Raw genomic sequence first — 24031 nt, 5'->3', positions numbered from 1 at the left:
TTACATTTTCTGCACTAACAATACGAAATTATTAGTAAAAAGTAAGACGTGCCAGGAAAAAAAAACCCACATAAGTATTGCATTGACCAGGAATCAATCGCAGGTCAACTGCTTGGAAGGCAGGTTTGCTCACCACTATACCAAAAATGCTTAAGGTACCCAGCATTTTTTTCACATTTTCTGCACTAACCCTACAAAATTGTTAGTAAAAAGTATGACGTGCCTGAAAAAAAAAAAAAACCGATGTTTTGTATTGGCTGGGAATTGAACCCAGGTCAACTGCTTGGAAGGCAGCTATGCTCACCACTATACCACCAATGCTTACAGGGTCAGCTTTTTTTTTTACATTTTCTGCACTAACATTACAAAATAGTTTGTAAAATGTATGATATGCCAGAAATAAAACTACATAAGTATTGCATTGGCTGGGAATCGAACCCAGGTCAACTGCTTGGGAAGCAGCTATGCTCACCACTATACCACCAATGCATGAAACAACTTGACTGGTTTGGGATTATGGCTGTTAAATCTGCTAAAGTTTTACTTAAAAAAAGGAGGACTGAATATGCCTTGAAGGAGCCAAATACTAAAAAGTTTAAAAACAAGGCAAAGCATTGTCCAAAACTCAAAGATGAATTCTTGTGAATCAGCTATGGAGCTTTTCCACCAATTCTTACAATTCTCTCAATTATTTTCACTTTTTTGCCAATAAGGTAACTAAACTCTTACCAAGAAAGAAAGTACACTATGAGCCTTAGCTCAAAAAGATTACAAAGAGTCAGCACCAGCACCAAATTCCCCCTAAAGACCTCTGCCATTTTTGGCATTTTTAACACTAACTCTAAAGACAGAGGAGTTTTTGGAATCAGTTATGTAGCTTTTCCACCTCTGCCTACAAATTCTCTCAATAAGCTTTGATTTCTGCCCACTAAGGTAGCTAAAGTGTTACCAAGAAAGAAATAAAAGCATAAGCCTTAGCACAGAAAGTGAAAAAGATTCCAAACACCACCAAATGCAAAAAAACAATGAGTTCTTCAAGAATTAATCTATGGCCTATTGTTTTAAAAGCAACTACACCCACCAGCATAACACCTATGGCAACCCTGACATTGCTTTCGTATTGGAGACTAACCCTACAAAGTATTTAATCAACAACTGATGAGCAGAAGATCAGTTAGATGAGACAGTTGAAAAAAAGCTAAGAAATATTCTCTTCAATTTTTTTCTCATTTTCGTGGTTGCTAAACTCTAAGAAGAAAGAAGAGCATGAACCTTAACACGAAAAATTAAAACAGACTAAAAGCATCACCAAAAGTGAAAAACAATTCATGCGTTGGCCAGAAATCGAACCCGGGTCAACTGCTTGGAAGCCAGCGATTCTCACCACTATACCACCAACACTTACAGAAGCCATGTTTTTTTCTTACATTTTCTGCACTAACAATACGAATTTATTAGTAAAAAGTAAGACGTGCCAGGAAAAAAAACCCCGCATAAGTATTGCATTGACCAGGAATCAATCGCAGGTCAACTGCTTGGGAAGCAGCTATGCTCACCACTATACCACCAATGCATGAACCAACTTGACTGGTTTGGGATTATGGCTGTTAAATCTGCTAAAGTTTTACTTAAAAAAAAGAGGACTGAATATGCCTTGAAGGAGCCAAATACTAAAAAGTTTAAAAACAAGGCAAAGCATTGTCCAAAACTCAAAGATGAATTCTTGTGAATCAGCTATGGAGCTTTTCCACCAATTCTTACAATTCTCTCAATTATTTTCACTTTTTTGCCAATAAGGTAACTAAACTCTTACCAAGAAAGAAAGTACACTATGAGCCTTAGCTCAAAAAGATTACAAAGAGTCAGCACCAGCACCAAATTACCCCTAAAGACCTCTGCCATTTTTGGCATTTTTAACACTAACTCTAAAGACAGAGGAGTTTTTGGAATCAGTTATGTAGCTTTTCCACCTCTGCCTACAAATTCTCTCAATTAGCTTTGCTTTTTGCCAACTAAGGTAGCTAAAGTGTTACCAAGAAAGAAATAAAAGCATAAGCCTTAGCACAGAAAGTGTAAAAGAGTCCAAACACCACCAAATGCAAAAAAACAATGAGTTCTTCAAGAATTAAACTAAGGCCTATTGTTTTAAAAGCAACTACACCCACCAGCATGACACCAATGCCAACCTTGACATTGCTTTCATATTGGAGACTAACCCTACAAACTGTTTAATCAACAACTGAAGAGCAGAAGATCAGTTAGATGAGACAGTTGAAAAAAAGCTAAGAAATATTCTCTTCAATTTTTTTCTCATTTTCGTGGTTGCTAAACTCTAAGAAGAAAGAAGAGCCTGAGACTTAACACGAAAAATTAAAACAGACTAAAAGCATCACCAAATGTGATAAACTATTCATGCGTTGGCTGAGAATCAAATTCGGGTCAACTACTTGGAAGGCAGCGATTCTCACCACTATACCACCAACACTTACAGAAGCCATGTTTTTTTCTTACATTTTCTGCACTAACAATATGAAATTATTAGTAAAAAGTAAGACGTGCCAGGAAAAAAAACCCCGCATAAGTATTGCATTGACCAGGAATCAATCGCAGGTCAACTGCTTGGAAGGCAGGTTTGCTCACCACTATACCAAAAATGCTTAAGGTACCCAGCATTTTTTTCACATTTTCTGCACTAACCCTACAAAATTGTTAGTAAAAAGTATGACGTGCCTGAAAAAAAAAAACACCGATGTTTTGTATTGGCTGGGAATTGAACCCAGGTCAACTGCTTGGAAGGCAGCTATGCTCACCACTATACCACCAATGCTTACAGGTTCAGCTTTTTTTTTTACATTTTCTGCACTAACATTACAAAATAGTTTGTAAAATGTATGATATGCCAGAAATAAAACTACATAAGTATTGCATTGGCTGGGAATCAAACCCGGGTCAACTGCTTGGGAAGCAGCTATGCTCACCACTATACCACCAATGCATGAACCAACTTGACTGGTTTGGGATTATGGCTGTTAAATCTGCTAAAGTTTTACTTAAAAAAAAGAGGACTGAATATGCCTTGAAGGAGCCAAATACTAAAAAGTTTAAAAACAAGGCAAAGCATTGTCCAAAACTCAAAGATGAATTCTTGTGAATCAGCTATGGAGCTTTTCCACCAATTCTTACAATTCTCTCAATTATTTTCACTTTTTTGCCAATAAGGTAACTAAACTCTTACCAAGAAAGAAAGTACACTATGAGCCTTAGCTCAAAAAGATTACAAAGAGTCAGCACCAGCACCAAATTACCCCTAAAGACCTCTGCCATTTTTGGCATTTTTAACACTAACTCTAAAGACAGAGGAGTTTTTGGAATCAGTTATGTAGCTTTTCCACCTCTGCCTACAAATTCTCTCAATTAGCTTTGCTTTTTGCCAACTAAGGTAGCTAAAGTGTTACCAAGAAAGAAATAAAAGAATAAGCCTTAGCACAGAAAGTGAAAAAGAGTCCAAACACCACCAAATGCAAAAAAATAATGAGTTCTTCAAGAATTAAACTAAGGCCTATTGTTTTAAAAGCAACTACACCCACCAACATAACACCAATGCCAACCCTGACATTGCTTTCATATTGGAGACTAACCCTACAAAGTGTTTAATCAACAACTGAAGAGCAGAAGATCAGTTAGATGAGACAGTTGAAAAAAAGCTAAGAAATATTCTCTTCAATTTTTTTCTCATTTTCGTGGTTGCTAAACTCTAAGAAGAAAGAAGAGCCTGAGACTTAACACGAAAAATTAAAACAGACTAAAAGCATCACCAAATGTGAAAAACAATTCATACGTTGGCTGAGAATCGAACTCGGGTCAACTACTTGGAAGGCAGCGATTCTCACCACTATACCACCAATACTTACAGAAGCCATGTTTTTTTCTTACATTTTCTGCACTAACAATACGAAATTATTAGTAAAAAGTAAGACGTGCCAGGAAAAAAAACCTCACATAAGTATTGCATTGACCAGAATTCAATCGCAGGTCAACTGCTTGGAAGGCAGGTTTGCTCACCACTATACCAAAAATGCTTAAGGTACCCAGCATTTTTTTCACATTTTCTGCACTAACCCTGCAAAATTGTTAGTAAAAAGTATGATGTGCCTGAAAAAAAAAAACACTGATGTTTTGTATTGGCCGGGAATTGAACCCAGGTCAACTGCTTGGAAGGCAGCTATGCTCACCACTATACCACCTATGCTTATAGTGTCAGCTTTTTTTTTACATTTTCTGCACTAACATTACAAAATAGTTTGTAAAATGTATGATATGCCAGAAATAAAACTACATAAGTATTGCATTGGCTGGAAATCGAACCTGGGTCAACTGCTTGGGAAGCAGCAAAGCTCACCACTATACCACCAATGCATGAACCCACTTGACTGGTTTGAGATTTTGGCTGTTAAATCTGCTAAAGTTTTACTTAAAAAAGGAGGACTGAATAAGTCTTGAAAGAGCCAATTACTAAAAAGTTTAAAAACAAGGCAAAGCATTGTCCAAAACTCAAAGATGAATTCTTGTGAATCAGCTATGGAGCTTTTCCACCAATTCTTACAATTCTCTCAATTATTTTCACTTTTTTTTTGCAATAAGGTAACTAAACTCTTACCAAGAAAGAAAGTACACTATGAGCCTTAGCTCAAAAAGATTACAAAGAGTCAGCACCAGCACCAAATTACCCCTAAAGACCTCTGCCATTTTTGGCATTTTTAACACTAACTCTAAAGACAGAGGAGTTTTTGGAATCAGTTATGTAGCTTTTCCACCTCTGCCTACAAATTCTCTCAATTAGCTTTGCTTTTTGCCAACTAAGGTAGCTAAAGTGTTACCAAGAAAGAAATAAAAGAATAAGCCTTAGCACAGAAAGTGAAAAAGAGTCCAAACACCACCAAATGCAACAAAATAATGAGTTCTTCAAGAATTAAACTAAGGCCTATTGTTTTAAAAGCAACTACACCCACCAACATAACACCAATGCCAACCCTGACATTGCTTTCATATTGGAGACTAACCCTACAAAGTGTTTAATCAACAACTGAAGAGCAGAAGATCAGTTAGATGAGACAGTTGAAAAAAAGCTAAGAAATATTCTCTTCAATTTTTTTCTCATTTTCGTGGTTGCTAAACTCTAAGAAGAAAGAAGAGCCTGAGACTTAACACGAAAAATTAAAACAGACTAAAAGCATCACCAAATGTGAAAAACAATTCATACGTTGGCTGAGAATCGAACTCGGGTCAACTACTTGGAAGGCAGCGATTCTCACCACTATACCACCAATACTTACAGAAGCCATGTTTTTTTCTTACATTTTCTGCACTAACAATACGAAATTATTAGTAAAAAGTAAGACGTGCCAGGAAAAAAAACCTCACATAAGTATTGCATTGACCAGAATTCAATCGCAGGTCAACTGCTTGGAAGGCAGGTTTGCTCACCACTATACCAAAAATGCTTAAGGTACCCAGCATTTTTTTCACATTTTCTGCACTAACCCTGCAAAATTGTTAGTAAAAAGTATGATGTGCCTGAAAAAAAAAAACACTGATGTTTTGTATTGGCCGGGAATTGAACCCAGGTCAACTGCTTGGAAGGCAGCTATGCTCACCACTATACCACCTATGCTTATAGTGTCAGCTTTTTTTTTACATTTTCTGCACTAACATTACAAAATAGTTTGTAAAATGTATGATATGCCAGAAATAAAACTACATAAGTATTGCATTGGCTGGAAATCGAACCTGGGTCAACTGCTTGGGAAGCAGCAAAGCTCACCACTATACCACCAATGCATGAACCCACTTGACTGGTTTGAGATTTTGGCTGTTAAATCTGCTAAAGTTTTACTTAAAAAAGGAGGACTGAATAAGTCTTGAAAGAGCCAATTACTAAAAAGTTTAAAAACAAGGCAAAGCATTGTCCAAAACTCAAAGATGAATTCTTGTGAATCAGCTATGGAGCTTTTCCACCAATTCTTACAATTCTCTCAATTATTTTCACTTTTTTTTTGCAATAAGGTAACTAAACTCTTACCAAGAAAGAAAGTACACTATGAGCCTTAGCTCAAAAAGATTACAAAGAGTCAGCACCAGCACCAAATTACCCCTAAAGACCTCTGCCATTTTTAGCATTTTTAACACTAACTCTAAAGACAGAGGAGTTTTTGGAATCAGTTATGTAGATTTTCCATCTCTGCCTACAAATTCTCTCAATTAGCTTTGCTTTTTGCCAACTAAGGTAGCTAAAGTGTTACCAAGAAAGAAATAAAAGCATAAGCCTTAGCACAGAAAGTGAAAAAGATTCCAAACACCACCAAATGCAAAAAAACAATGAGTTCTTCAAGAATTAAACTATGGCCTATTGTTTTAAAAGCAACTACACCCACCAGCATAACACCAATGCCAACCCTGACATTGCTTTCATATTGGAGACTAACCCTACAAAGTGTTTAATCAACAACTGAAGAGCAGAAGATCAGTTAGATGAGACAGTTGAAAAAAAGCTAAGAAATATTCTCTTCAATTTTTTTCTAATTTTCGTGGTTGCTAAACTCTAAGAAGAAAGAAGAGCATGAGCCTTAACACGAAAAATTAAAACAGACTAAAAACATCACCAAATGTGAAAAACAATTCATGCGTTGGCCGGGAATCGAACCCGGGTCAACTGCTTGGAAGGCAGCTATGCTCACCACTATACCACCAACACTTACAGCAGCCATGTTTTTTTCTTACATTTTCTGCACTAACAATACAAAATTATTAGTAAAAAGTAAGACGTGCCAGGAAAAAAAAACCCACATAAGTATTGCATTAACCAGGAATCAATCGCAGGTCAACTGCTTGGAAGGCAGATTTGCTCACCACTATACCAAAAATGCTTAAGGTACCCAGCATTTTTTTCACATTTTCTGCACTAACCCTACAAAATTGTTAGTAAAAATTATGACGTGCCTGAAAAAAAAACACAACCATGTTTTGCATTAACCAGGAATCGAACCTGGGTCAACTGCTTGGAAGGCAGCTATGTTCATCACTATACCACCAATACTTACAGGATCAGCTTTTTTTTTTACATTTTCTGCACTAACATTACAAAATTGTTTGTAAAATGTATGATATGCCAGAAATAAAACTACATAAGTATTGCATTGGCTGGGAATCGAACACGGGTCAACTGCTTGGGAAGCAGCTATGCTCACCACTATACCACCAATGCATGAACCAACTTGACTGGTTTGGGATTATGGTTGTTAAATCTGCTAAAGTTTTACTTAAAAAAAGGAGGATTGAATATGTCTTGAAAGAGCCAATTACTAAAAAGTTTAAAAACAAGGCAAAGCATTGTCCAAAACTCAAAGATGAATTCTTGTGAATCAGCTATGGAGCTTTTCCACCAATTCTTACAATTCTCTCAATTATTTTCAATTTTTTGCCAATAAGGTAACTAAACTCTTACCAAGAACGAAAGTACACTATGAGCCTTAGCTCAAAAAGATTACAAAGAGTCAGCACCAGCACCAAATTACCCCTAAAGACCTCTGCCATTTTTGGCATTTTTAACACTAACTCTAAAGACAGAGGAGTTTTTGAAATCAGTTATGTAGCTTTTCCACCTCTGCCTACAAATTCTCTCAATTAGCTTTGCTTTTTGCCAACTAAGGTAGCTAAAGTGTTACCAAGAAAGAAATAAAAGCATAAGCCTTAGCACAGAAAGTGAAAAAGAGTCCAAACACCACCAAATGCAAAAAACAATGAGTTATTCAAGAATTAAACTATGGCCTATTGTTTTAAAAGCAATTACACCCACCAGCATAACACCAATGCCAACCCTGACATTGCTTTCATATTGGAGACTAACCCTACAAAGTGTTTAATAAACAACTGAAGAGCAGAAGATCAGTTAGATGAGACAGTTGAAAAAAAGCTAAGAAATATTCTCTTCAATTTTTTTCTCATTTTCGTGGTTGCTAAACTCTAAGAAGAAAGAAGGGCCTGAGACTTAACACGAAAAATTAAAACAGACTAAAAGCATCACCAAATGTGTAAAACAATTTATGCGTTGGCTGAGAATCGAACTCGCGTCAAGTACTTGGAAGGCAGCGACTCTCACCACTATACCACCAACACTTACAGAAGCCATGTTTTTTTCTTACATTTTCTGCACTTACAATACAAAATTATTAGAAAAAGTAAGACGTGCCAGGAAAAAAAAACCCACATAAGTATTGCATCGACCAGGAATCAATCGCAGGTCAACTGCTTGGAAGGCAGGTTTGCTCACCACTATACCAAAAATGCTTAAGGTACCCAGCATTTCTTTCACATTTTCTGCACTAACCCTACAAAATTGTTAGTAAAAATTATGACGTGCCTGAAAAAAAAACACACTCATGTTTTGCATTGGCCAGGAATCGAACCCGGGTCAAGTGCTTGGAAGGCAGCTATGCTCAACACTATACCACCAATGCTTACAGGATCAGCTTTTTTTTTGACATTTTCTGCACTAACATTACAAAATAGTTTGTAAAATGTATGATATGCCAGAAATAAAACTACATAAGTATTGCATTGGCCGGGAATCGAACCCAGGTCAACTGCTTGGGAAGCAGCTATGCTCACCACTATACCACCAATGCATGAACCAACTTGACTGGTTTGGGATTATGGCTGTTAAACTGCTAAAGTTTTACTTAAAAAAAGGAGGACTGAATATGTCTTGAAAGAGCCAATTACTAAAAAGTTTAAAAACAAGGCAAAGCATTGTCCAAAACTCAAAGATGAATTTTTGTGAATCAGCTATGGAGCTTTTCCACCAATTCTTACAATTCTCTCAATCATTTTCACTTTTTTGACAATAAGGTAACTAAACTCTTACCAAGAAAGAAAGTACACTATGAGCCTTAGCTCAAAAAGATTACAAAGAGTCAGCACCAGCACCAAATTACCCCTAAAGACCTCTGCCATTTTTGGCATTTTTAACACTAACTCTAAAGACAGAGGAGTTTTTGGAATCAGTTATGTAGCTTTTCCACCTCTGCCTACAAATTCTCTCAATTAGCTTTGCTTTTTGCCAACTAAGGTAGCTAAAGTGTTACCAAGAAAGAAATAAAAGCATAAGCCTTAGCACAGAAAGTGAAAAAGAGTCCAAACACCACCAAATGCAAAAAAACAATGAGTTCTTCAAGAATTAAACTATGGCCTATTGTTTTAAAAGCAACTACACCCACCAGCATAACACCAATGCCAACCCTGACATTGCTTTCTTATTGGAGACTAACCCTACAAAGTGTTTAATCAACAACTGAAGAGCAGAAGATCAGTTAGATGAGACAGTTGAAAAAAAGCTAAGAAATATTCTCTTCAATTTTTTTCTCATTTTCGTGGTTGCTAAACTCTAAGAATAAAGAAGAGCATGAGCCTTAACACAAAAAATTAAAACAGACTAAAAGCATCACCAAATGTGAAAAACAATTCATGCGTTGGCAGGGAATCGAACCCGGGTCAACTGCTTGGAAGGCAGCTATGCTCACCACTATACCACCAACACTTACAGAAGCCATGTTTTTTTCTTACATTTTCTGCACTAACAATACGAAATTATTAGTAAAAAGTAAGACGTGCCAGGAAAAAAACCCGCACATAAGTGTTGCATTGACCAGGAATCAATCGCAGGTCAACTGCTTGGAAGGCAGGTTTGCTCACCACTATACCAAAAATGCTTAAGGTACCCAGCATTTTTTTCACATTTTCTGCACTAACCCTACAAAATTGTTAGTAAAAAGTATGACGTGCCTGAAAAAAAAACACACCCATGTTTTGCATTGGCCAGGAATCGAACCTGTGTCAACAGCTTGGAAGGCAGCTATGCTCACCTCTATACCACCAATGCTTACAGGATCAGATTTTTTTTATACATTTTCTGCACTAACATTACAAAATAGTTTGTAAAATGTATGATATGCCAGAAATAAAACTACATGAGTATTGCATTGGCCGGGAATCCAACCCGGGTCAACTGCTTAGGAAGCAGCTATGCTCACCACTATACCACCAATGCATGAACCCACTTGACTGGTTTGGGATTTTGTCTGTTAAATCTGCTAAAGTTTTACTTAAAAAAGGAGGACTGAAAATGTTTTGAAAGAGCCAATTACTAAAAAGTTTAAAAACAAGGCAAAGCATTGTCCAAAACTCAAAGATGAATTCTTGTGAATCAGCTATGTAGCTTTTACACCAATTCTTACATTTCTCTCAATTATTTTCACTTTTTTGCCAATAAGGTAACTAAACTCTTACCAAGAAAGAAAGTACACTATGAGCCTTAGCTCAAACAGATTACAAAGAGTCAACAGCAGCACCAAATTCCCCCTAAAGACCTCTGCCATTTTTGGCATTTTTAACACTAACTCTAAAGACAGAGGAGTTTTTGGAATCAGTTATGTAGCTTTTCCACCTCTGCCTACAAATTCTCTCAATTAGCTTTGCTTTCTGCCCACTAAGGTAGCTAAAGTGTTACCAAGAAAGAAATAAAAGCATAAGCCTTAGCACAGAAAGTGAAAAAGATTCCAAACACCACCAAATGCAAAAAAACAATGAGTTCTTCAAGAATTAAACTATGGCCTATTGTTTTAAAAGCAACTACACCCACCAGCATAACACCAATGCCAACCCTGACATTGCTTTCATATTGGAGACTAACCCTACAAAGTGTTTAATCAACAACTGAAGAGCAGAAGATCAGTTAGATGAGACAGTTGAAAAAAATCTAAGAAATATTCTCTTCAATTTTTTTCTCATTTTCGTGGTTGCTAAACTCTAAGAAGAAAGAAAAGCATGAGCCTTAACACGAAAAATTAAAACAGACTAAAAGCATCACCAAATGTGAAAAACAATTCATGCGTTGGCCGGGAAACGAACCCGGGTCAACTGCTTGGAGGTCAGCTATGCTCACCACTATACCACCAACACTTACAGAAACCATGTTTTTTTCTTACATATTCTGCACTAACAATACAAAATTATTAGTAAAAAGTAAGACGTGCCAGGAAAAAAAACCCCACATAAGTATTGCCTTGACCAGGAATCAATCGCAGGTCAACTGCTTGGAAGGCAGGTTTGCTCACCACTATACCAAAAATGCTTAAGGTACCCAGCATTTTTTTCACATTTTCTGCACTAACCCTACAAAATTGTTAGTAAAAATTATAACGTGCCTGAAAAAAAAGCACACCTATGTTTTGCATTGGCCAGGAATCAAACCCGGGTCAACTGCTTGGAAGGCAGCTATGCTCACCACTATACCACCAATGCATACCGGATCAGCTTTTTTTTTTACATTTTCTGCACTAACATTACAAAATAGTTTGTAAAATGTATGATATGCCAGAAATAAAACTACATAAGTATTGCATTGGCCGGGAATCGAACCCAGGTCAACTGCTTGGGAAGCAGCTATGCTCACCACTATACCACCAATGCATGAACCAATTTAACAGTTTTGGGATTATGGCTGTTAAATCTGCTAAAGTTTTACTTAAAAAAAGGAGGACTGAATATGTCTTGAAAGAGCCAATTACTAAAAAGTTTAAAAACAAGGCAAAGCATTGTCCAAAACTCAAAGATGAATTCTTGTGAATCAGCTATGGAGCTTTTCCACCAATTCTTACAATTCTCTCAATTATTTTCACTTTATTGCCAATAAGGTATCTAAACTCTTACCAAGAAAGAAAGTACACTATGAGCCTTAGCTCAAAAAGATTACAAAGAGTCAGCACCAGCACCAAATTCCCCCTAAAGACCTCTGCCATTTTTTGGCATTTTTAACACTAACTCTAAAGACAGAGGAGTTTTTGGAATCAGTTATGTAGCTTTTCCACCTCTGCCTACAAATTCTCTCAATTAGCTTTGCTTTTTGCCAACTAAGGAAGCTAAAGTGTTACCAAGAAAGATATAAAAGCATAAGCCTTAGCACAGAAAGTGAAAAAGAGTACAAACACCACCAAATGCAAAAAAACAATGAGTTCTTCAAGAATTAAACTATGGCCTATTGTTTTAAAAGCAACTACACCCACCAGCATAACACCAATGCCAACCCTGACATTGCTTTCGTATTGGAGACTAACCCTACAAAGTATTTAATCAACAACTGAAGAGCAGAAGATCAGTTAGATGAGACAGTTGAAAAAAATCTAAGAAATATTCTCTTCAATTTTTTTCTCATTTTCGTGGTTGCTAAACTCTAAGAAGAAAGAAGAGCATGAGCCTTAACACGAAAAATTAAAACAGACTAAAAGCATCACCAAATGTGAAAAACGATTCATGCGTTAGCCAGGAATCGAACCCGGATCAACGGTTTGGAAGGCAGCTATGCTCACCACTATACCACCAACACTTACAGAAGCCATGTTTTTTTCTTACATTTTCTGCACTAACGATACAAAATTATTAGTAAAACGTAAGAGGTGCCAGGAAAAAAAAACCCACATAAGTATTGCATTGACCAGGAATCAATCGCAGGTCAACTGCTTGGAAGGCAGGTTTGCTCACCCTTATACCAAAAATGCTTAAGGTACCCAGCATTTTTTTCACATTTTCTGCACTAACCCTGCAAAATTGTTAGTAAAAATTATGACGTGCCTAAAAAAAAAAAAACACCTGTGTTTTGCACTGGCCAGGAATCGAACCCAGGTCAACTGCTTGGAAGGCAGCTATGCTCACCACTATACCACCAATGCTTACAGTATCAGCTTTTTTTTTACATTTTCTGCACTAACATTACAAAATAGTTTGTAAAATGTATGATATGCCAGAAATAAAACTACATAAGTATTGCATTGGCCGGGAATCGAACCCGGGTCAACTGCTTGGGAAGTAGCTATGCTCACCACTATACCACCAATACATGAACCCAATTGACTGGTTTGGGATTATGGCTGTTAAATCTGCTAAAGTGTTACTTAAAAAAAGGAGGACTGAATATGTCTTGAAAGAGCCAATTACTAAAAAGTTTAAAAACAAGGCAAAGCATTGTCCAAAACTCAAAGATGAATTCTTGTGAATCAGCTATGGAGCTTTTCCACCAATTCTTACAATTCTCTCAATTATTTTACTCTTTTGCCAATAAGGTAACTAAACTCTTACCAAGAAAGAAAGTACACTATGAGCCTTAGCTCAAACAGATTACAAAGAGTCTACAGCAGCACCAAATTCCCCCTAAAGATCTCTGCCATTTTTGGCATTTTTAACACTAACTCTAAAGACAGAGGAGTTTTTGGAATCAGTTATGTAGCTTTTCCACCTCTGCCTACAAATTCTCTCAATTACCTTTGCTTTCTGCCCACTAAGGTAGCTAAAGTGTTACCAAGAAAGAAATAAAAGCATAAGCCTTAGCACAGAAAGTGAAAAAGGTTCCAAACACCACCAAATGCAAAAAAAACAATGAGTTCTTCAAGAATTAAACTATGGCCTATTGTTTTAAAAGCAACTACACCCACCAGCATAACACCAATGCCAACCCTGACATTGCTTTCGTATTGGAGTCTAACCCTACAAAGTTTTTAATCAACAACTGAAGAGCAGAAGATCAGTTAGATGAGACAGTTGAAAAAAATCTAAGAAATATTCTCTTCAATTTTTTTCTCATTTTCGTGGTTGCTAAACTCTAAGAAGAAAGAAGAGCATGAGCCTTAACACGAAAAATTAAAACAGACTAAAAGCATCACCAAATGTGAAAAACAATTCATGCGTTGGCCGGGAATCGAACTCGGGTCAACTGCTTGGAAGGCAGCTATACTCACCACTATACCACCAACACTTACAGAAGACATGTTTTTTTCTTACGTTTTCTGCACTAACAATACGAAATTATTAGTAAAAAGTAACACGTGCCAGGAAAAAAAACCCCACATAAGTATTGCATTGACCAGGAATCAATCGCAGGTCAACTGCTTGGAAGGCAGGCTTGCTCACCACTATACCAAAAATGCTTAAGGTACCCAGCATTTTTTTCACATTTTCTGCACTAACCCTACAAAATTGTTAGTAAAAATTATGACGTGCCAGAAAAAAAAACACACCTATGTTTTGCATTGGCTGGGAATCGAACCCGGGTCAACTGCTTGGAAGGCAGCTATGCTCACCACTATACCACCAATGCTTACAGGATCAGCTTTTTTTTTTACATTTTCTGCACTATCATTACAAAATAGTTTGTAAAATGTATGATATGCCAGAAATAAAACTACATAAGTATTGCATTGGCCGGGAATAGAACCCGGGTCAACTGCTTGGGAAGCAGCTATGCTCACCACTATACCACCAATGCATGAACCAACTTGACTGGTTTGGGATTATGGCCGTTAAATCTGCTAAAGTTTTACTTAGAAAAAGGAGGACTGAATATGTCTTGAAAGAGCCAATTACTAAAAAGTTTAAAAACAAGGCAAAGCATTGTCCAAAACTCAAAGATGAATTCTTGTGAATCAGCTATGTAGCTTTTCCACCAATTCTTACAATTCTCTCAATTATTTTCACTTTTTTGCAATAAGGTAACTAAACTCTTACCAAGAAAGAAAGTACACTATGAGCCTTAGCTCAAACAGATTACAAAGAGTCAAAAGCAGCACCAAATTCCCCCTAAAGACCTCTGCCATTTTTGGCATTTTTAACACTAACTCTAAAGACAGAGGAGTTTTTGGAATCAGTTATGTAGCTTTTCCACCTCTGCCTACAAATTCTCTCAATTAGCTTTGCTTTCTGCCCACTAAGGTAGCTAAAGTGTTACCAAGAAAGAAATAAAAGCATAAGCCTTAGCACAGAAAGTGAAAAAGATTCCAAACACCACCAAATGCAAAAAAACAATGAGTTCTTCAAGAATTAAACTATGGCCTATTGTTTTAAAAGCAACTACACCCACCAGCATAACACCAATGCCAACCCTCACATTGCTTTCGTATTGGAGACTAACCCTACAAAGTATTTAATCAACAACTGAAGAGCAGAAGATCAGTTAGATGAGACAGTTGAAAAAAATCTAAGAAATATTCTCTTCAATTTTTTTCTCATTTTCGTGGTTGCTAAACTCTAAGAAGAAAGAAGAGCATGAGCCTTAACACGAAAAATTAAAACAGACTAAAAGCATCACCAAATGTGAAAAACAATTCATGCGTTGGCCAGGAATTGAACCCGGGTCAACTGTTTGGAAGGCAGCTATGCTCACCACTATACCAACAACACTTACAGAAGCCATGTTTTTTTCTTACATTTTCTGCACTAACAATACAAAATTATTAGTAAAAAGTAAGACGTGCCAGGAAAAAAAAAACCCACATAAGTATTGCATTGACCAGGAATCAATCGCAGGTCAACTGCTTGGAAGGCAGGTTTGCTCACCACTATACCAAAAATGCTTAAGGTACCCAGCATTTTTTTCACATTTTCTGCACTAACCCTACAAAATTGTTAGTAAAAATTATGACGTGCCTGAAAAAAAAACACACCCATGTTTTGCATTGGCCGGGAATCGAACCCAGGTCAACTGCTTGGAAGGCAGCTATGCTCACCACTATACCACCAATGCTTACAGGATCAGCTTTTTTTTTTACATTTTCTGCACTAACATTACAAAATAGTTTGTAAAATGTATGATATGCCAGAAATAAAACTACATAAGTATTGCATTGGCCGGGCATCGAACCCGGGTCAAATGCTTGGGAAGCAGCTATGCTCACCACTATACCACCAATGCATGAACCAACTTGACTGGTTTGGGATTATGGCCGTTAAATCTGCTAAAGTTTTACTTAGAAAAAGGAGGACTGAATATGTCTTGAAAGAGCCAATTACTAAAAAGTTTAAAAACAAGGCAAAGCATTGTCCAAAACTCAAAGATGAATTCTTGTGAATCAGCTATGGAGCTTTTCCACCAATTCTTACAATTCTCTCAATTAGTTTCACTTTTTTGACAATAAGGTAACTAAACTCTTACCAAGAAAGAAAGTACACTATGAGCCTTAGCTCAAACAGATTACAAAGAGTCAACAGCAGCACCAAATTCCCCCTAAAGACCTCTGCCATTTTTGGCATTTTTAACACTAACTCTAAAGACAGAGGAGTTTTTGGAATCAGTTATGTAGCTTTTCCACCTCTGCCTACAAATTCTCTCAATTAGCTTTGCTTTCTGCCCACTAAGGTAGCTAAAGTGTTACCAAGAAAGAAATAAAAGCATAAGCCTTAGCACAGAAAGTGAAAAAGATTCCAAACACCACCAAATGCAAAAAAACAATGAGTTCTTCAAGAATTAAACTATAGCCTATTGTTTTAAAAGCAACTACACCCACCAGCATAACACCAATGCCCACCCTGACATTGCTTTCGTATTGGAGACTAACCCTACAAAGTATTTAATCAACAACTGAAGAGCAGAAGATCAGTTAGATGAGACAGTTGAAAAAAATCTAAGAAATATTCTCTTCAATTTTTTTCTCATTTTCGTGCTTGCTAAACTCTAAGAAGAAAGAAGAGCATGAGCCTTAACACGAAAAATTAAAACAGACTAAAAGCATCACCAAATGTGAAAAACAATTCATGCGTTGGCCAGGAATCGAACCTGGGTCAACAGCTTGGAAGGCAGCTATGCTCACCACTATACCACCAGCACTTACAGAAGCCATGTTTTTTTCTTACATTTTCTGCACTAACAATACAAAATTATTAGTAAAAAGTAAGACGTGCCAGGAAAAAAAAAACCCACATAAGTATTGCATTGACCAGGAATCAATCGCAGGTCAACTGCTTGGAAGGCAGGTTTGCTCACCACTATACCAAAAATGCTTAAGGTACCCAGCATTTTTTTCAAATTTTCTGCACTAACCCTACAAAATTGTTAGTAAAAATTATGACGTGCCTGAAAAAAAAACACACCCATGTTTTGCATTGGCCGGGAATCGAACCCGGGTCAACTGCTTGGAAGGCAGCTATGCTCACCACTATACCACCAATGCTTACAGGATCAGCTTTTTTTTTTACATTTTCTGCACTAACATTACAAAATAGTTTGTAAAATGTATGATATGCCAGAAATAAAACTACATAAGTATTGCATTGGCCGGGAATCGAACCTGGGTCAACTGCTTGGGAAGCAGCTATGCTCACCACTATACCACCAATGCATGAACCAACTTGACTGGTTTGGGATTATGGCCGTTAAATCTGCTAAAGTTTTACTTAGAAAAAGGAGGACTGAATATGTCTTGAAAGAGCCAATTACTAAAAAGTTTAAAAACAAGGCAAAGCATTGTCCAAAACTCAAAGATGAATTCTTGTGAATCAGCTATGGAGCTTTTCCACCAATTCTTACAATTCTCTTAATTAGTTTCACTTTTTTGCAATAAGGTAACTAAACTCTTACCAAGAAAGAAAGTACACTATGAGCCTTAGCTCAAACAGATTACAAAGAGTCAACAGCAGCACCAAATTCCCCCTAAAGACCTCTGCCATTTTTGGCATTTTTAACACTAACTCTAAAGACAGAGGAGTTTTTGGAATCAGTTATGTAGCTTTTCCACCTCTGCCTACAAATTCTCTCAATTAGCTTTGCTTTCTGCCCACTAAGGTACCTAAAGTGTTACCAAGAAAGAAATAAAAGCATAAGCCTTAGCACAGAAAGTGAAAAAGATTCCAAACACCACCAAATGCAAAAAAACAATGAGTTCTTCAAGAATTAAACTATGGCCTATTCTTTTAAAAGCAACTACACCCACCAGCATAACACCAATGCCAACCCTCACATTGCTTTCGTATTGGAGACTAACCCTACAAAGTATTTAATCAACAACTGAAGAGCAGAAGATCAGTTAGATGAGACAGTTGAAAAAAATCTAAGAAATATTCTCTTCAATTTTTTTCTCATTTTCGTGGTTGCTAAACTCTAAGAAGAAAGAAGAGCATGAGCCTTAACACGAAAAATTAAAACAGACTAAAAGCATCACCAAATGTGAAAAACAATTCATGCGTTGGCCAGGAATTGAACCTGGGTCAACAGCTTGTAAGGCAGCTATGCTCACCACTATACCACCAACACTTACAGAAGCCATGTTTTTTTCTTACATTTTCTGCACTAACAATACAAAATTATTAGTAAAAAGTAAGACGTGCCAGGAAAAAAAAAACCCACATAAGTATTGCATTGACCAGGAATCAATCGCAGGTCAACTGCTTGGAAGGCAGGTTTGCTCACCACTATACCAAAAATGCTTAAGGTACCCAGCATTTTTTTCACATTTTCTGCACTAACCCTACAAAATTGTTAGTAAAAATTATGACGTGCCTGAAAAAAAAACACACCCATGTTTTGCATTGGCCGGCAATCGAACCCGGGTCAACTGCTTGGAAGGCAGCTATGCTCACCACTATACCACCAATGCTTACAGGATCAGCTTTTTTTTTTACATTTTCTGCACTAACATTACAAAATAGTTTGTAAAATGTATGATATGCCAGAAATAAAACTACATAAGTATTGCATTGGCCGGGAATCGAACCCGGGTCAACTGCTTGGGAAGCAGCTATGCTCTCCACTATACCACCAATGCATGAACCAACTTGAGTGGTTTGGGATTATGGCTGTTAAATCTGCTAAAGTTTTACTTAGAAAAAGGAGGACTGAATATGTCTTGAAAGAGCCAATTACTAAAAAGTTTAAAAACAAGGAAAAGTTTTGTCCAAAACTCAAAGATGAATTCTTGTGAATCAGCTATGGAGCTTTTCCACCAATTCTTACAATTCTCTCAATTATTTTCACTTTTTTGCAATAAGGTAACTAAACTCTTACCAAGAAAGAAAGTACACTATGAGCCTTAGCTCAAACAGATTACAAAGAGTCAAAAGCAGCACCAAATTCCCCCTCAAGACCTCTGCCATTTTTGGCATTTTTAACACTAACTCTAAAGACAGAGGAGTTTTTGGAATCAATTATGTAGCTTTTCCACCTCTGCCTACAAATTCTCTCAATTAGCTTTGCTTTCTGCCCACTAAGGTAGCTAAAGTGTTACCAAGAAAGAAATAAAAGCATAAGCCTTAGCACAAAAAGTGAAAAAGATTCCAAACACCACCAAATGGAAAAAAACAATGAGTTCTTCAAGAATTAAACTATGGCCTATTGTTTTAAAAGCAACTACACCCACCAGCATAACACCAATGCCAACCCTGACATTGCTTTCGTATTGGAGACTAACCCTACAAAGTATTTAATCAACAACTGAAGAGCAGAAGATCAGTTAGATGAGACAGTTGAAAAAAATCTAAGAAATATTCTCTTCAATATTTTTCTCATTTTCGTGGTTGCTAAACTCTAAGAAGAAAGAAGAGCATGAGCCTTAACACGAAAAATTAAAACAGACTAAAAGCATCACCAAATGTGAAAAACAATTCATGCGTTGGCCAGGAATTGAACTCGGGTCAACTGCTTGGAAGGCAGCTATGCTCACCACTATACCACCAACACTTACAGAAGCCATATTTTATTCTTACATTTTCTGCACTAACAATACAAAATTATTAGTAAAAAGTAAGACGTGCCAGGAAAAAATAAAAACTACATAAGTTTTGCATTGGCCGGGAATCGAACCTGGGTCAACTGCTTGGGAAGCAGCTATGCTCACCACTATACCACCAATGCATGAACCAACTTGACTGGTTTGGGATTATGGCCGTTAAATCTGCTAAAGTTTTACTTAGAAAAAGGAGGACTGAATATGTCTTGAAAGAGCCAATTACTAAAAAGTTTAAAAACAAGGCAAAGCATTGTCCAAAACTCAAAGATGAATTCTTGTGAATCAGCTATGGAGCTTTTCCACCAATTCTTACAATTCTCTCAATTAGTTTCACTTTTTTGACAATAAGGTAACTAAACTCTTACCAAGAAAGAAAGTACACTATGAGCCTTAGCTCAAACAGATTACAAAGAGTCAACAGCAGCACCAAATTCCCCCTAAAGACCTCTGCCATTTTTGGCATTTTTAACACTAACTCTAAAGACTGAGGAGTTTTTGGAATCAGTTATGTAGCTTTTCCACCTCTGCCTACAAATTCTCTCAATTAGCTTTGCTTTCTGCCCACTAAGGTAGCTAAAGTGTTACCAAGAAAGAAATAAAAGCATAAGCCTTAGCACAGAAAGTGAAAAAGATTCCAAACACCACCAAATGCAAAAAAACAATGAGTTCTTCAAGAATTAAACTATGGCCTATTGTTTTAAAAGCAACTACACCCACCAGCATAACACCAATGCCAACCCTGACATTGCTTTCGTATTGGAGACTAACCCTACAAAGTATTTAATCAACAACTGAAGAGCAGAAGATCAGTTAGATGAGACAGTTGAAAAAAATCTAAGAAATATTCTCTTCAATTTTTTTCTCATTTTCGTGGTTGCTAAACTCTAAGAAGAAAGAAGAGCATGAGCCTTAACACGAAAAATTAAAACAGACTAAAAGCATCACCAAATGTGAAAAACAATTCATGCATTGGCCGGGAATCAAACCCGGGTCAACAGCTTGGAAGGCAGCTATTCTCACCACTATACCACCAACACTTACAGAAGCCATGTTTTCTTCTTACATTTTCTGCACTAACAATGCAAAATTATTAGTAAAAAGTAAGACGTGCCAGGAAAAAAAAACCCACATAAGTATTGCATTGACCAGGAATCAATCGCAGGTCAACTGCTTGGAAGGCAGGTTTGCTCACCACTATACCAAAAATGCTTAAGGTACCCAGCATTTTTTTCACATTTTCTGCACTAACCCTACAAAATTGTTAGTAAAAATTATGACGTGCCTGAAAAAAAAACACACCCATGTTTTGCATTGGACGGGAATCGAACCCAGGTCAACTGCTTGGAAGGCAGCTATGCTCACCACTATACCACCAATGCTTACAGGATCAGCTTTTTTTTTACATTTTCTGCACTAACATTACAAAATAGTTTGTAAAATGTATGATATGCCAGAAATAAAACTTCATAAGTATTGCATTGGCCGGGAATCAAACCCTGGTCAACTGCTTGGTAAGCAGCTATGCTCACCACTATACCACCAATGCATGAACCAACTTGACTGGTTTGGGATTATGGCCGTTAAATCTGCTAAAGTTTTACTTAGAAAAAGGAGGACTGAATATGTCTTGAAAGAGCCAATTACTAAAAAGTTTAAAAACAAGGCAAAGCATTGTCCAAAACTCAAAGATGAATTCTTGTGAATCAGCTATGGAGCTTTTCCACCAATTCTTACAATTCTCTCAATTATTTTCACTTTTTTGACAATAAGGTAACTAAACTCTTACCAAGAAAGAAAGTACACTATGAGCCTTAGCTCAAAATATTACAAAGAGTCAGCACCAGCACCAAATTCCCCCTAAAGACCTCTGCCATTTTTGGCATTTTTAACACTAACTCTAAAGACAGAGGAGTTTTTGGAATCAGTTATGTAGCTTTTCCACCTCTGCCTACAAATTCTCTCAATTAGCTTTGCTTTCTGCCCAGTAAGGTAGCTAAAGTGTTACCAAGAAAGAAATAAAAGCATAAGCCTTAGCACAGAAAGTGAAAAAGATTCCAAACACCACCAAATGGAAAAAAACAATGAGTTCTTCAAGAATTAAACTATGGCCTATTGTTTTAAAAGCAACTACACCCACCAGCATAACACCAATGCCAACCCTGACATTGCTTTCGTATTGGAGACTAACCCTACAAAGTATTTCATCAACAACTGAAGAGCAGAAGATCAGTTAGATGAGACAGTTGAAAAAAATCTAAGAAATATTCTCTTCAATTTTTTTCTCATTTTCGTGGTTGCTAAACTCTAAGAAGAAAGAAGAGCATGAGCCTTAACACGATAAATTAAAACAGACTAAAAGCATCACCAAATGTGAAAAACAATTCATGCATTGGCCGGGAATTAAACCCGGGTGAACAGCTTGGAAGGCAGCTATTCTAACCACTATACCACCAACACTTACAGAAGCCATATTTTCTTCTTACATTTTCTGCACTAACAATACAAAATTATTAGTAAAAAGTAAGACGTGCCAGGAAAAAAAAAACCCACATAAGTATTGCATTGACCAGGAATCAATCGCAGGTCAACTGCTTGGAAGGCAGGTTTGCTCACCACTATACCAAAAATGCTTAAGGTACCCAGCATTTCTTTCACATTTTCTGCACTAACCCTACAAAATTGTTAGTAAAAATTATGACGTGCCTGAAAAAAAAACACACTCATGTTTTGCATTGGCCAGGAATCGAACCCGGGTCAAGTGCTTGGAAGGCAGCTATGCTCAACACTATACCACCAATGATTACAGGATCAGCTTTTTTTTTGACATTTTCTGCACTAACATTACAAAATAGTTTGTAAAATGTATGATATGCCAGAAATAAAACTACATAGGTATTGCATTGGCCGGGAATCGAACCCAGGTCAACTGCTTGGGAAGCAGCTATGCTCACCACTATACCACCAATGCATGAACCAACTTGACTGGTTTGGGATTATGGCTGTTAAACTGCTAAAGTTTTACTTAAAAAAAGGAGGACTGAATATGTCTTGAAAGAGCCAATTACTAAAAAGTTTAAAAACAAGGCAAAGCATTGTCCAAAACTCAAAGATGAATTCTTGTGAATCAGCTATGGAGCTTTTCCACCAATTCTTACAATTCTCTCAATCATTTTCACTTTTTTGACAATAAGGTAACTAAACTCTTACCAAGAAAGAAAGTACACTATGAGCCTTAGCTCAAAAAGATTACAAAGAGTCAGCACCAGCACCAAATTACCCCTAAAGACCTCTGCCATTTTTGGCATTTTTAACACTAACTCTAAAGACAGAGGAGTTTTTGGAATCAGTTATGTAGCTTTTCCACCTCTGCCTACAAATTCTCTCAATTAGCTTTGCTTTTTGCCAACTAAGGTAGCTAAAGTGTTACCAAGAAAGAAATAAAAGCATAAGCCTTAGCACAGAAAGTGAAAAAGAGTCCAAACACCACCAAATGCAAAAAAACAATGAGTTCTTCAAGAATTAAACTATGGCCTATTGTTTTAAAAGCAACTACACCCACCAGCATAACACCAATGCCAACCCTGACATTGCTTTCTTATTGGAGACTAACCCTACAAAGTGTTTAATCAACAACTGAAGAGCAGAAGATCAGTTAGATGAGACAGTTGAAAAAAAGCTAAGAAATATTCTCTTCAATTTTTTTCTCATTTTCGTGGTTGCTAAACTCTAAGAATAAAGAAGAGCATGAGCCTTAACACAAAAAATTAAAACAGACTAAAAGCATCACCAAATGTGAAAAACAATTCATGCGTTGGCAGGGAATCGAACCCGGGTCAACTGCTTGGAAGGCAGCTATGCTCACCACTATACCACCAACACTTACAGAAGCCATGTTTTTTTCTTACATTTTCTGCACTAACAATACGAAATTATTAGTAAAAAGTAAGACGTGCCAGGAAAAAAACCCCCACATAAGTATTGCATTGACCAGGAATCAATCGCAGGTCAACTGCTTGGAAGGCAGGTTTGCTCACCACTATACCAAAAATGCTTAAGGTACCCAGCATTTTTTTCACATTTTCTGCACTAACCCTACAAAATTGTTAGTAAAAAGTATGACGTGCCTGAAAAAAAAACACACCCATGTTTTGCATTGGCCAGGAATCGAACCTGTGTCAACTGCTTGGAAGGCAGCTATGCTCACCTCTATACCACCAATGCTTACAGGATCAGAGTTTTTTTATACATTTTCTGCACTAACATTACAAAATAGTTTGTAAAATGTATGATATGCCAGAAATAAAACTACATGAGTATTGCATTGGCCGGGAATCGAACCCGGGTCAACTGCTTAGGAAGCAGCTATGCTCACCACTATACCACCAATGCATGAACCCACTTGACTGGTTTGGGATTTTGTCTGTTAAATCTGCTAA

General features: G+C 36.9%; 21 non-coding genes across 21 annotated transcripts; all 21 read right to left on the bottom strand.

The window, feature by feature from the left end:
- Nucleotides 1-249: 249 nt before the first annotated feature.
- Nucleotides 250-321, bottom strand: TRNAG-UCC (transfer RNA glycine (anticodon UCC)). Its single transcript has one exon. It is a non-coding gene; the product is annotated as a tRNA-Gly (tRNA).
- Nucleotides 322-417: 96 nt separating this feature from the next.
- On the bottom strand, nt 418-489 carry TRNAG-CCC (transfer RNA glycine (anticodon CCC)). Its single transcript has one exon. It is a non-coding gene; the product is annotated as a tRNA-Gly (tRNA).
- A 2266-nt stretch (nt 490-2755) lies between these two features.
- Nucleotides 2756-2827, bottom strand: TRNAG-UCC (transfer RNA glycine (anticodon UCC)). The gene has a single exon. It is a non-coding gene; the product is annotated as a tRNA-Gly (tRNA).
- Nucleotides 2828-6679: 3852 nt separating this feature from the next.
- On the bottom strand, nt 6680-6751 carry TRNAG-UCC (transfer RNA glycine (anticodon UCC)). Its single transcript has one exon. It is a non-coding gene; the product is annotated as a tRNA-Gly (tRNA).
- Nucleotides 6752-8609: 1858 nt separating this feature from the next.
- Nucleotides 8610-8681, bottom strand: TRNAG-CCC (transfer RNA glycine (anticodon CCC)). Its single transcript has one exon. It is a non-coding gene; the product is annotated as a tRNA-Gly (tRNA).
- A 1349-nt stretch (nt 8682-10030) lies between these two features.
- On the bottom strand, nt 10031-10102 carry TRNAR-CCU (transfer RNA arginine (anticodon CCU)). Its single transcript has one exon. It is a non-coding gene; the product is annotated as a tRNA-Arg (tRNA).
- Nucleotides 10103-11451: 1349 nt separating this feature from the next.
- Nucleotides 11452-11523, bottom strand: TRNAG-CCC (transfer RNA glycine (anticodon CCC)). Its single transcript has one exon. It is a non-coding gene; the product is annotated as a tRNA-Gly (tRNA).
- A 1351-nt stretch (nt 11524-12874) lies between these two features.
- TRNAG-CCC (transfer RNA glycine (anticodon CCC)) lies at nt 12875-12946 on the bottom strand. The gene has a single exon. It is a non-coding gene; the product is annotated as a tRNA-Gly (tRNA).
- Nucleotides 12947-14128: 1182 nt separating this feature from the next.
- Nucleotides 14129-14200, bottom strand: TRNAG-UCC (transfer RNA glycine (anticodon UCC)). The gene has a single exon. It is a non-coding gene; the product is annotated as a tRNA-Gly (tRNA).
- A 96-nt stretch (nt 14201-14296) lies between these two features.
- On the bottom strand, nt 14297-14368 carry TRNAG-CCC (transfer RNA glycine (anticodon CCC)). The gene has a single exon. It is a non-coding gene; the product is annotated as a tRNA-Gly (tRNA).
- Nucleotides 14369-15550: 1182 nt separating this feature from the next.
- TRNAG-UCC (transfer RNA glycine (anticodon UCC)) lies at nt 15551-15622 on the bottom strand. The gene has a single exon. It is a non-coding gene; the product is annotated as a tRNA-Gly (tRNA).
- Nucleotides 15623-15718: 96 nt separating this feature from the next.
- TRNAG-CCC (transfer RNA glycine (anticodon CCC)) lies at nt 15719-15790 on the bottom strand. The gene has a single exon. It is a non-coding gene; the product is annotated as a tRNA-Gly (tRNA).
- A 1183-nt stretch (nt 15791-16973) lies between these two features.
- On the bottom strand, nt 16974-17045 carry TRNAG-UCC (transfer RNA glycine (anticodon UCC)). Its single transcript has one exon. It is a non-coding gene; the product is annotated as a tRNA-Gly (tRNA).
- A 96-nt stretch (nt 17046-17141) lies between these two features.
- On the bottom strand, nt 17142-17213 carry TRNAG-CCC (transfer RNA glycine (anticodon CCC)). The gene has a single exon. It is a non-coding gene; the product is annotated as a tRNA-Gly (tRNA).
- Nucleotides 17214-18052: 839 nt separating this feature from the next.
- TRNAV-UAC (transfer RNA valine (anticodon UAC)) lies at nt 18053-18124 on the bottom strand. The gene has a single exon. It is a non-coding gene; the product is annotated as a tRNA-Val (tRNA).
- A 271-nt stretch (nt 18125-18395) lies between these two features.
- Nucleotides 18396-18467, bottom strand: TRNAG-UCC (transfer RNA glycine (anticodon UCC)). Its single transcript has one exon. It is a non-coding gene; the product is annotated as a tRNA-Gly (tRNA).
- A 96-nt stretch (nt 18468-18563) lies between these two features.
- TRNAG-CCC (transfer RNA glycine (anticodon CCC)) lies at nt 18564-18635 on the bottom strand. The gene has a single exon. It is a non-coding gene; the product is annotated as a tRNA-Gly (tRNA).
- A 1013-nt stretch (nt 18636-19648) lies between these two features.
- Nucleotides 19649-19720, bottom strand: TRNAG-CCC (transfer RNA glycine (anticodon CCC)). Its single transcript has one exon. It is a non-coding gene; the product is annotated as a tRNA-Gly (tRNA).
- A 1349-nt stretch (nt 19721-21069) lies between these two features.
- Nucleotides 21070-21141, bottom strand: TRNAG-ACC (transfer RNA glycine (anticodon ACC)). The gene has a single exon. It is a non-coding gene; the product is annotated as a tRNA-Gly (tRNA).
- Nucleotides 21142-22491: 1350 nt separating this feature from the next.
- Nucleotides 22492-22563, bottom strand: TRNAG-CCC (transfer RNA glycine (anticodon CCC)). Its single transcript has one exon. It is a non-coding gene; the product is annotated as a tRNA-Gly (tRNA).
- A 1349-nt stretch (nt 22564-23912) lies between these two features.
- Nucleotides 23913-23984, bottom strand: TRNAR-CCU (transfer RNA arginine (anticodon CCU)). The gene has a single exon. It is a non-coding gene; the product is annotated as a tRNA-Arg (tRNA).
- Between the last annotated feature and the right edge of the window lie 47 nt (nt 23985-24031).

The sequence above is a fragment of the Phyllobates terribilis genome, unplaced genomic scaffold, assembly GCF_046119375.1.
Source record: "Phyllobates terribilis strain yellow unplaced genomic scaffold, ASM4611937v1 Scaffold_3__8_contigs__length_932513732, whole genome shotgun sequence".
Lineage (NCBI taxonomy): Eukaryota > Metazoa > Chordata > Amphibia > Anura > Dendrobatidae > Phyllobates > Phyllobates terribilis.
This window is presented reverse-complemented; position numbering and strand designations above follow the sequence as displayed.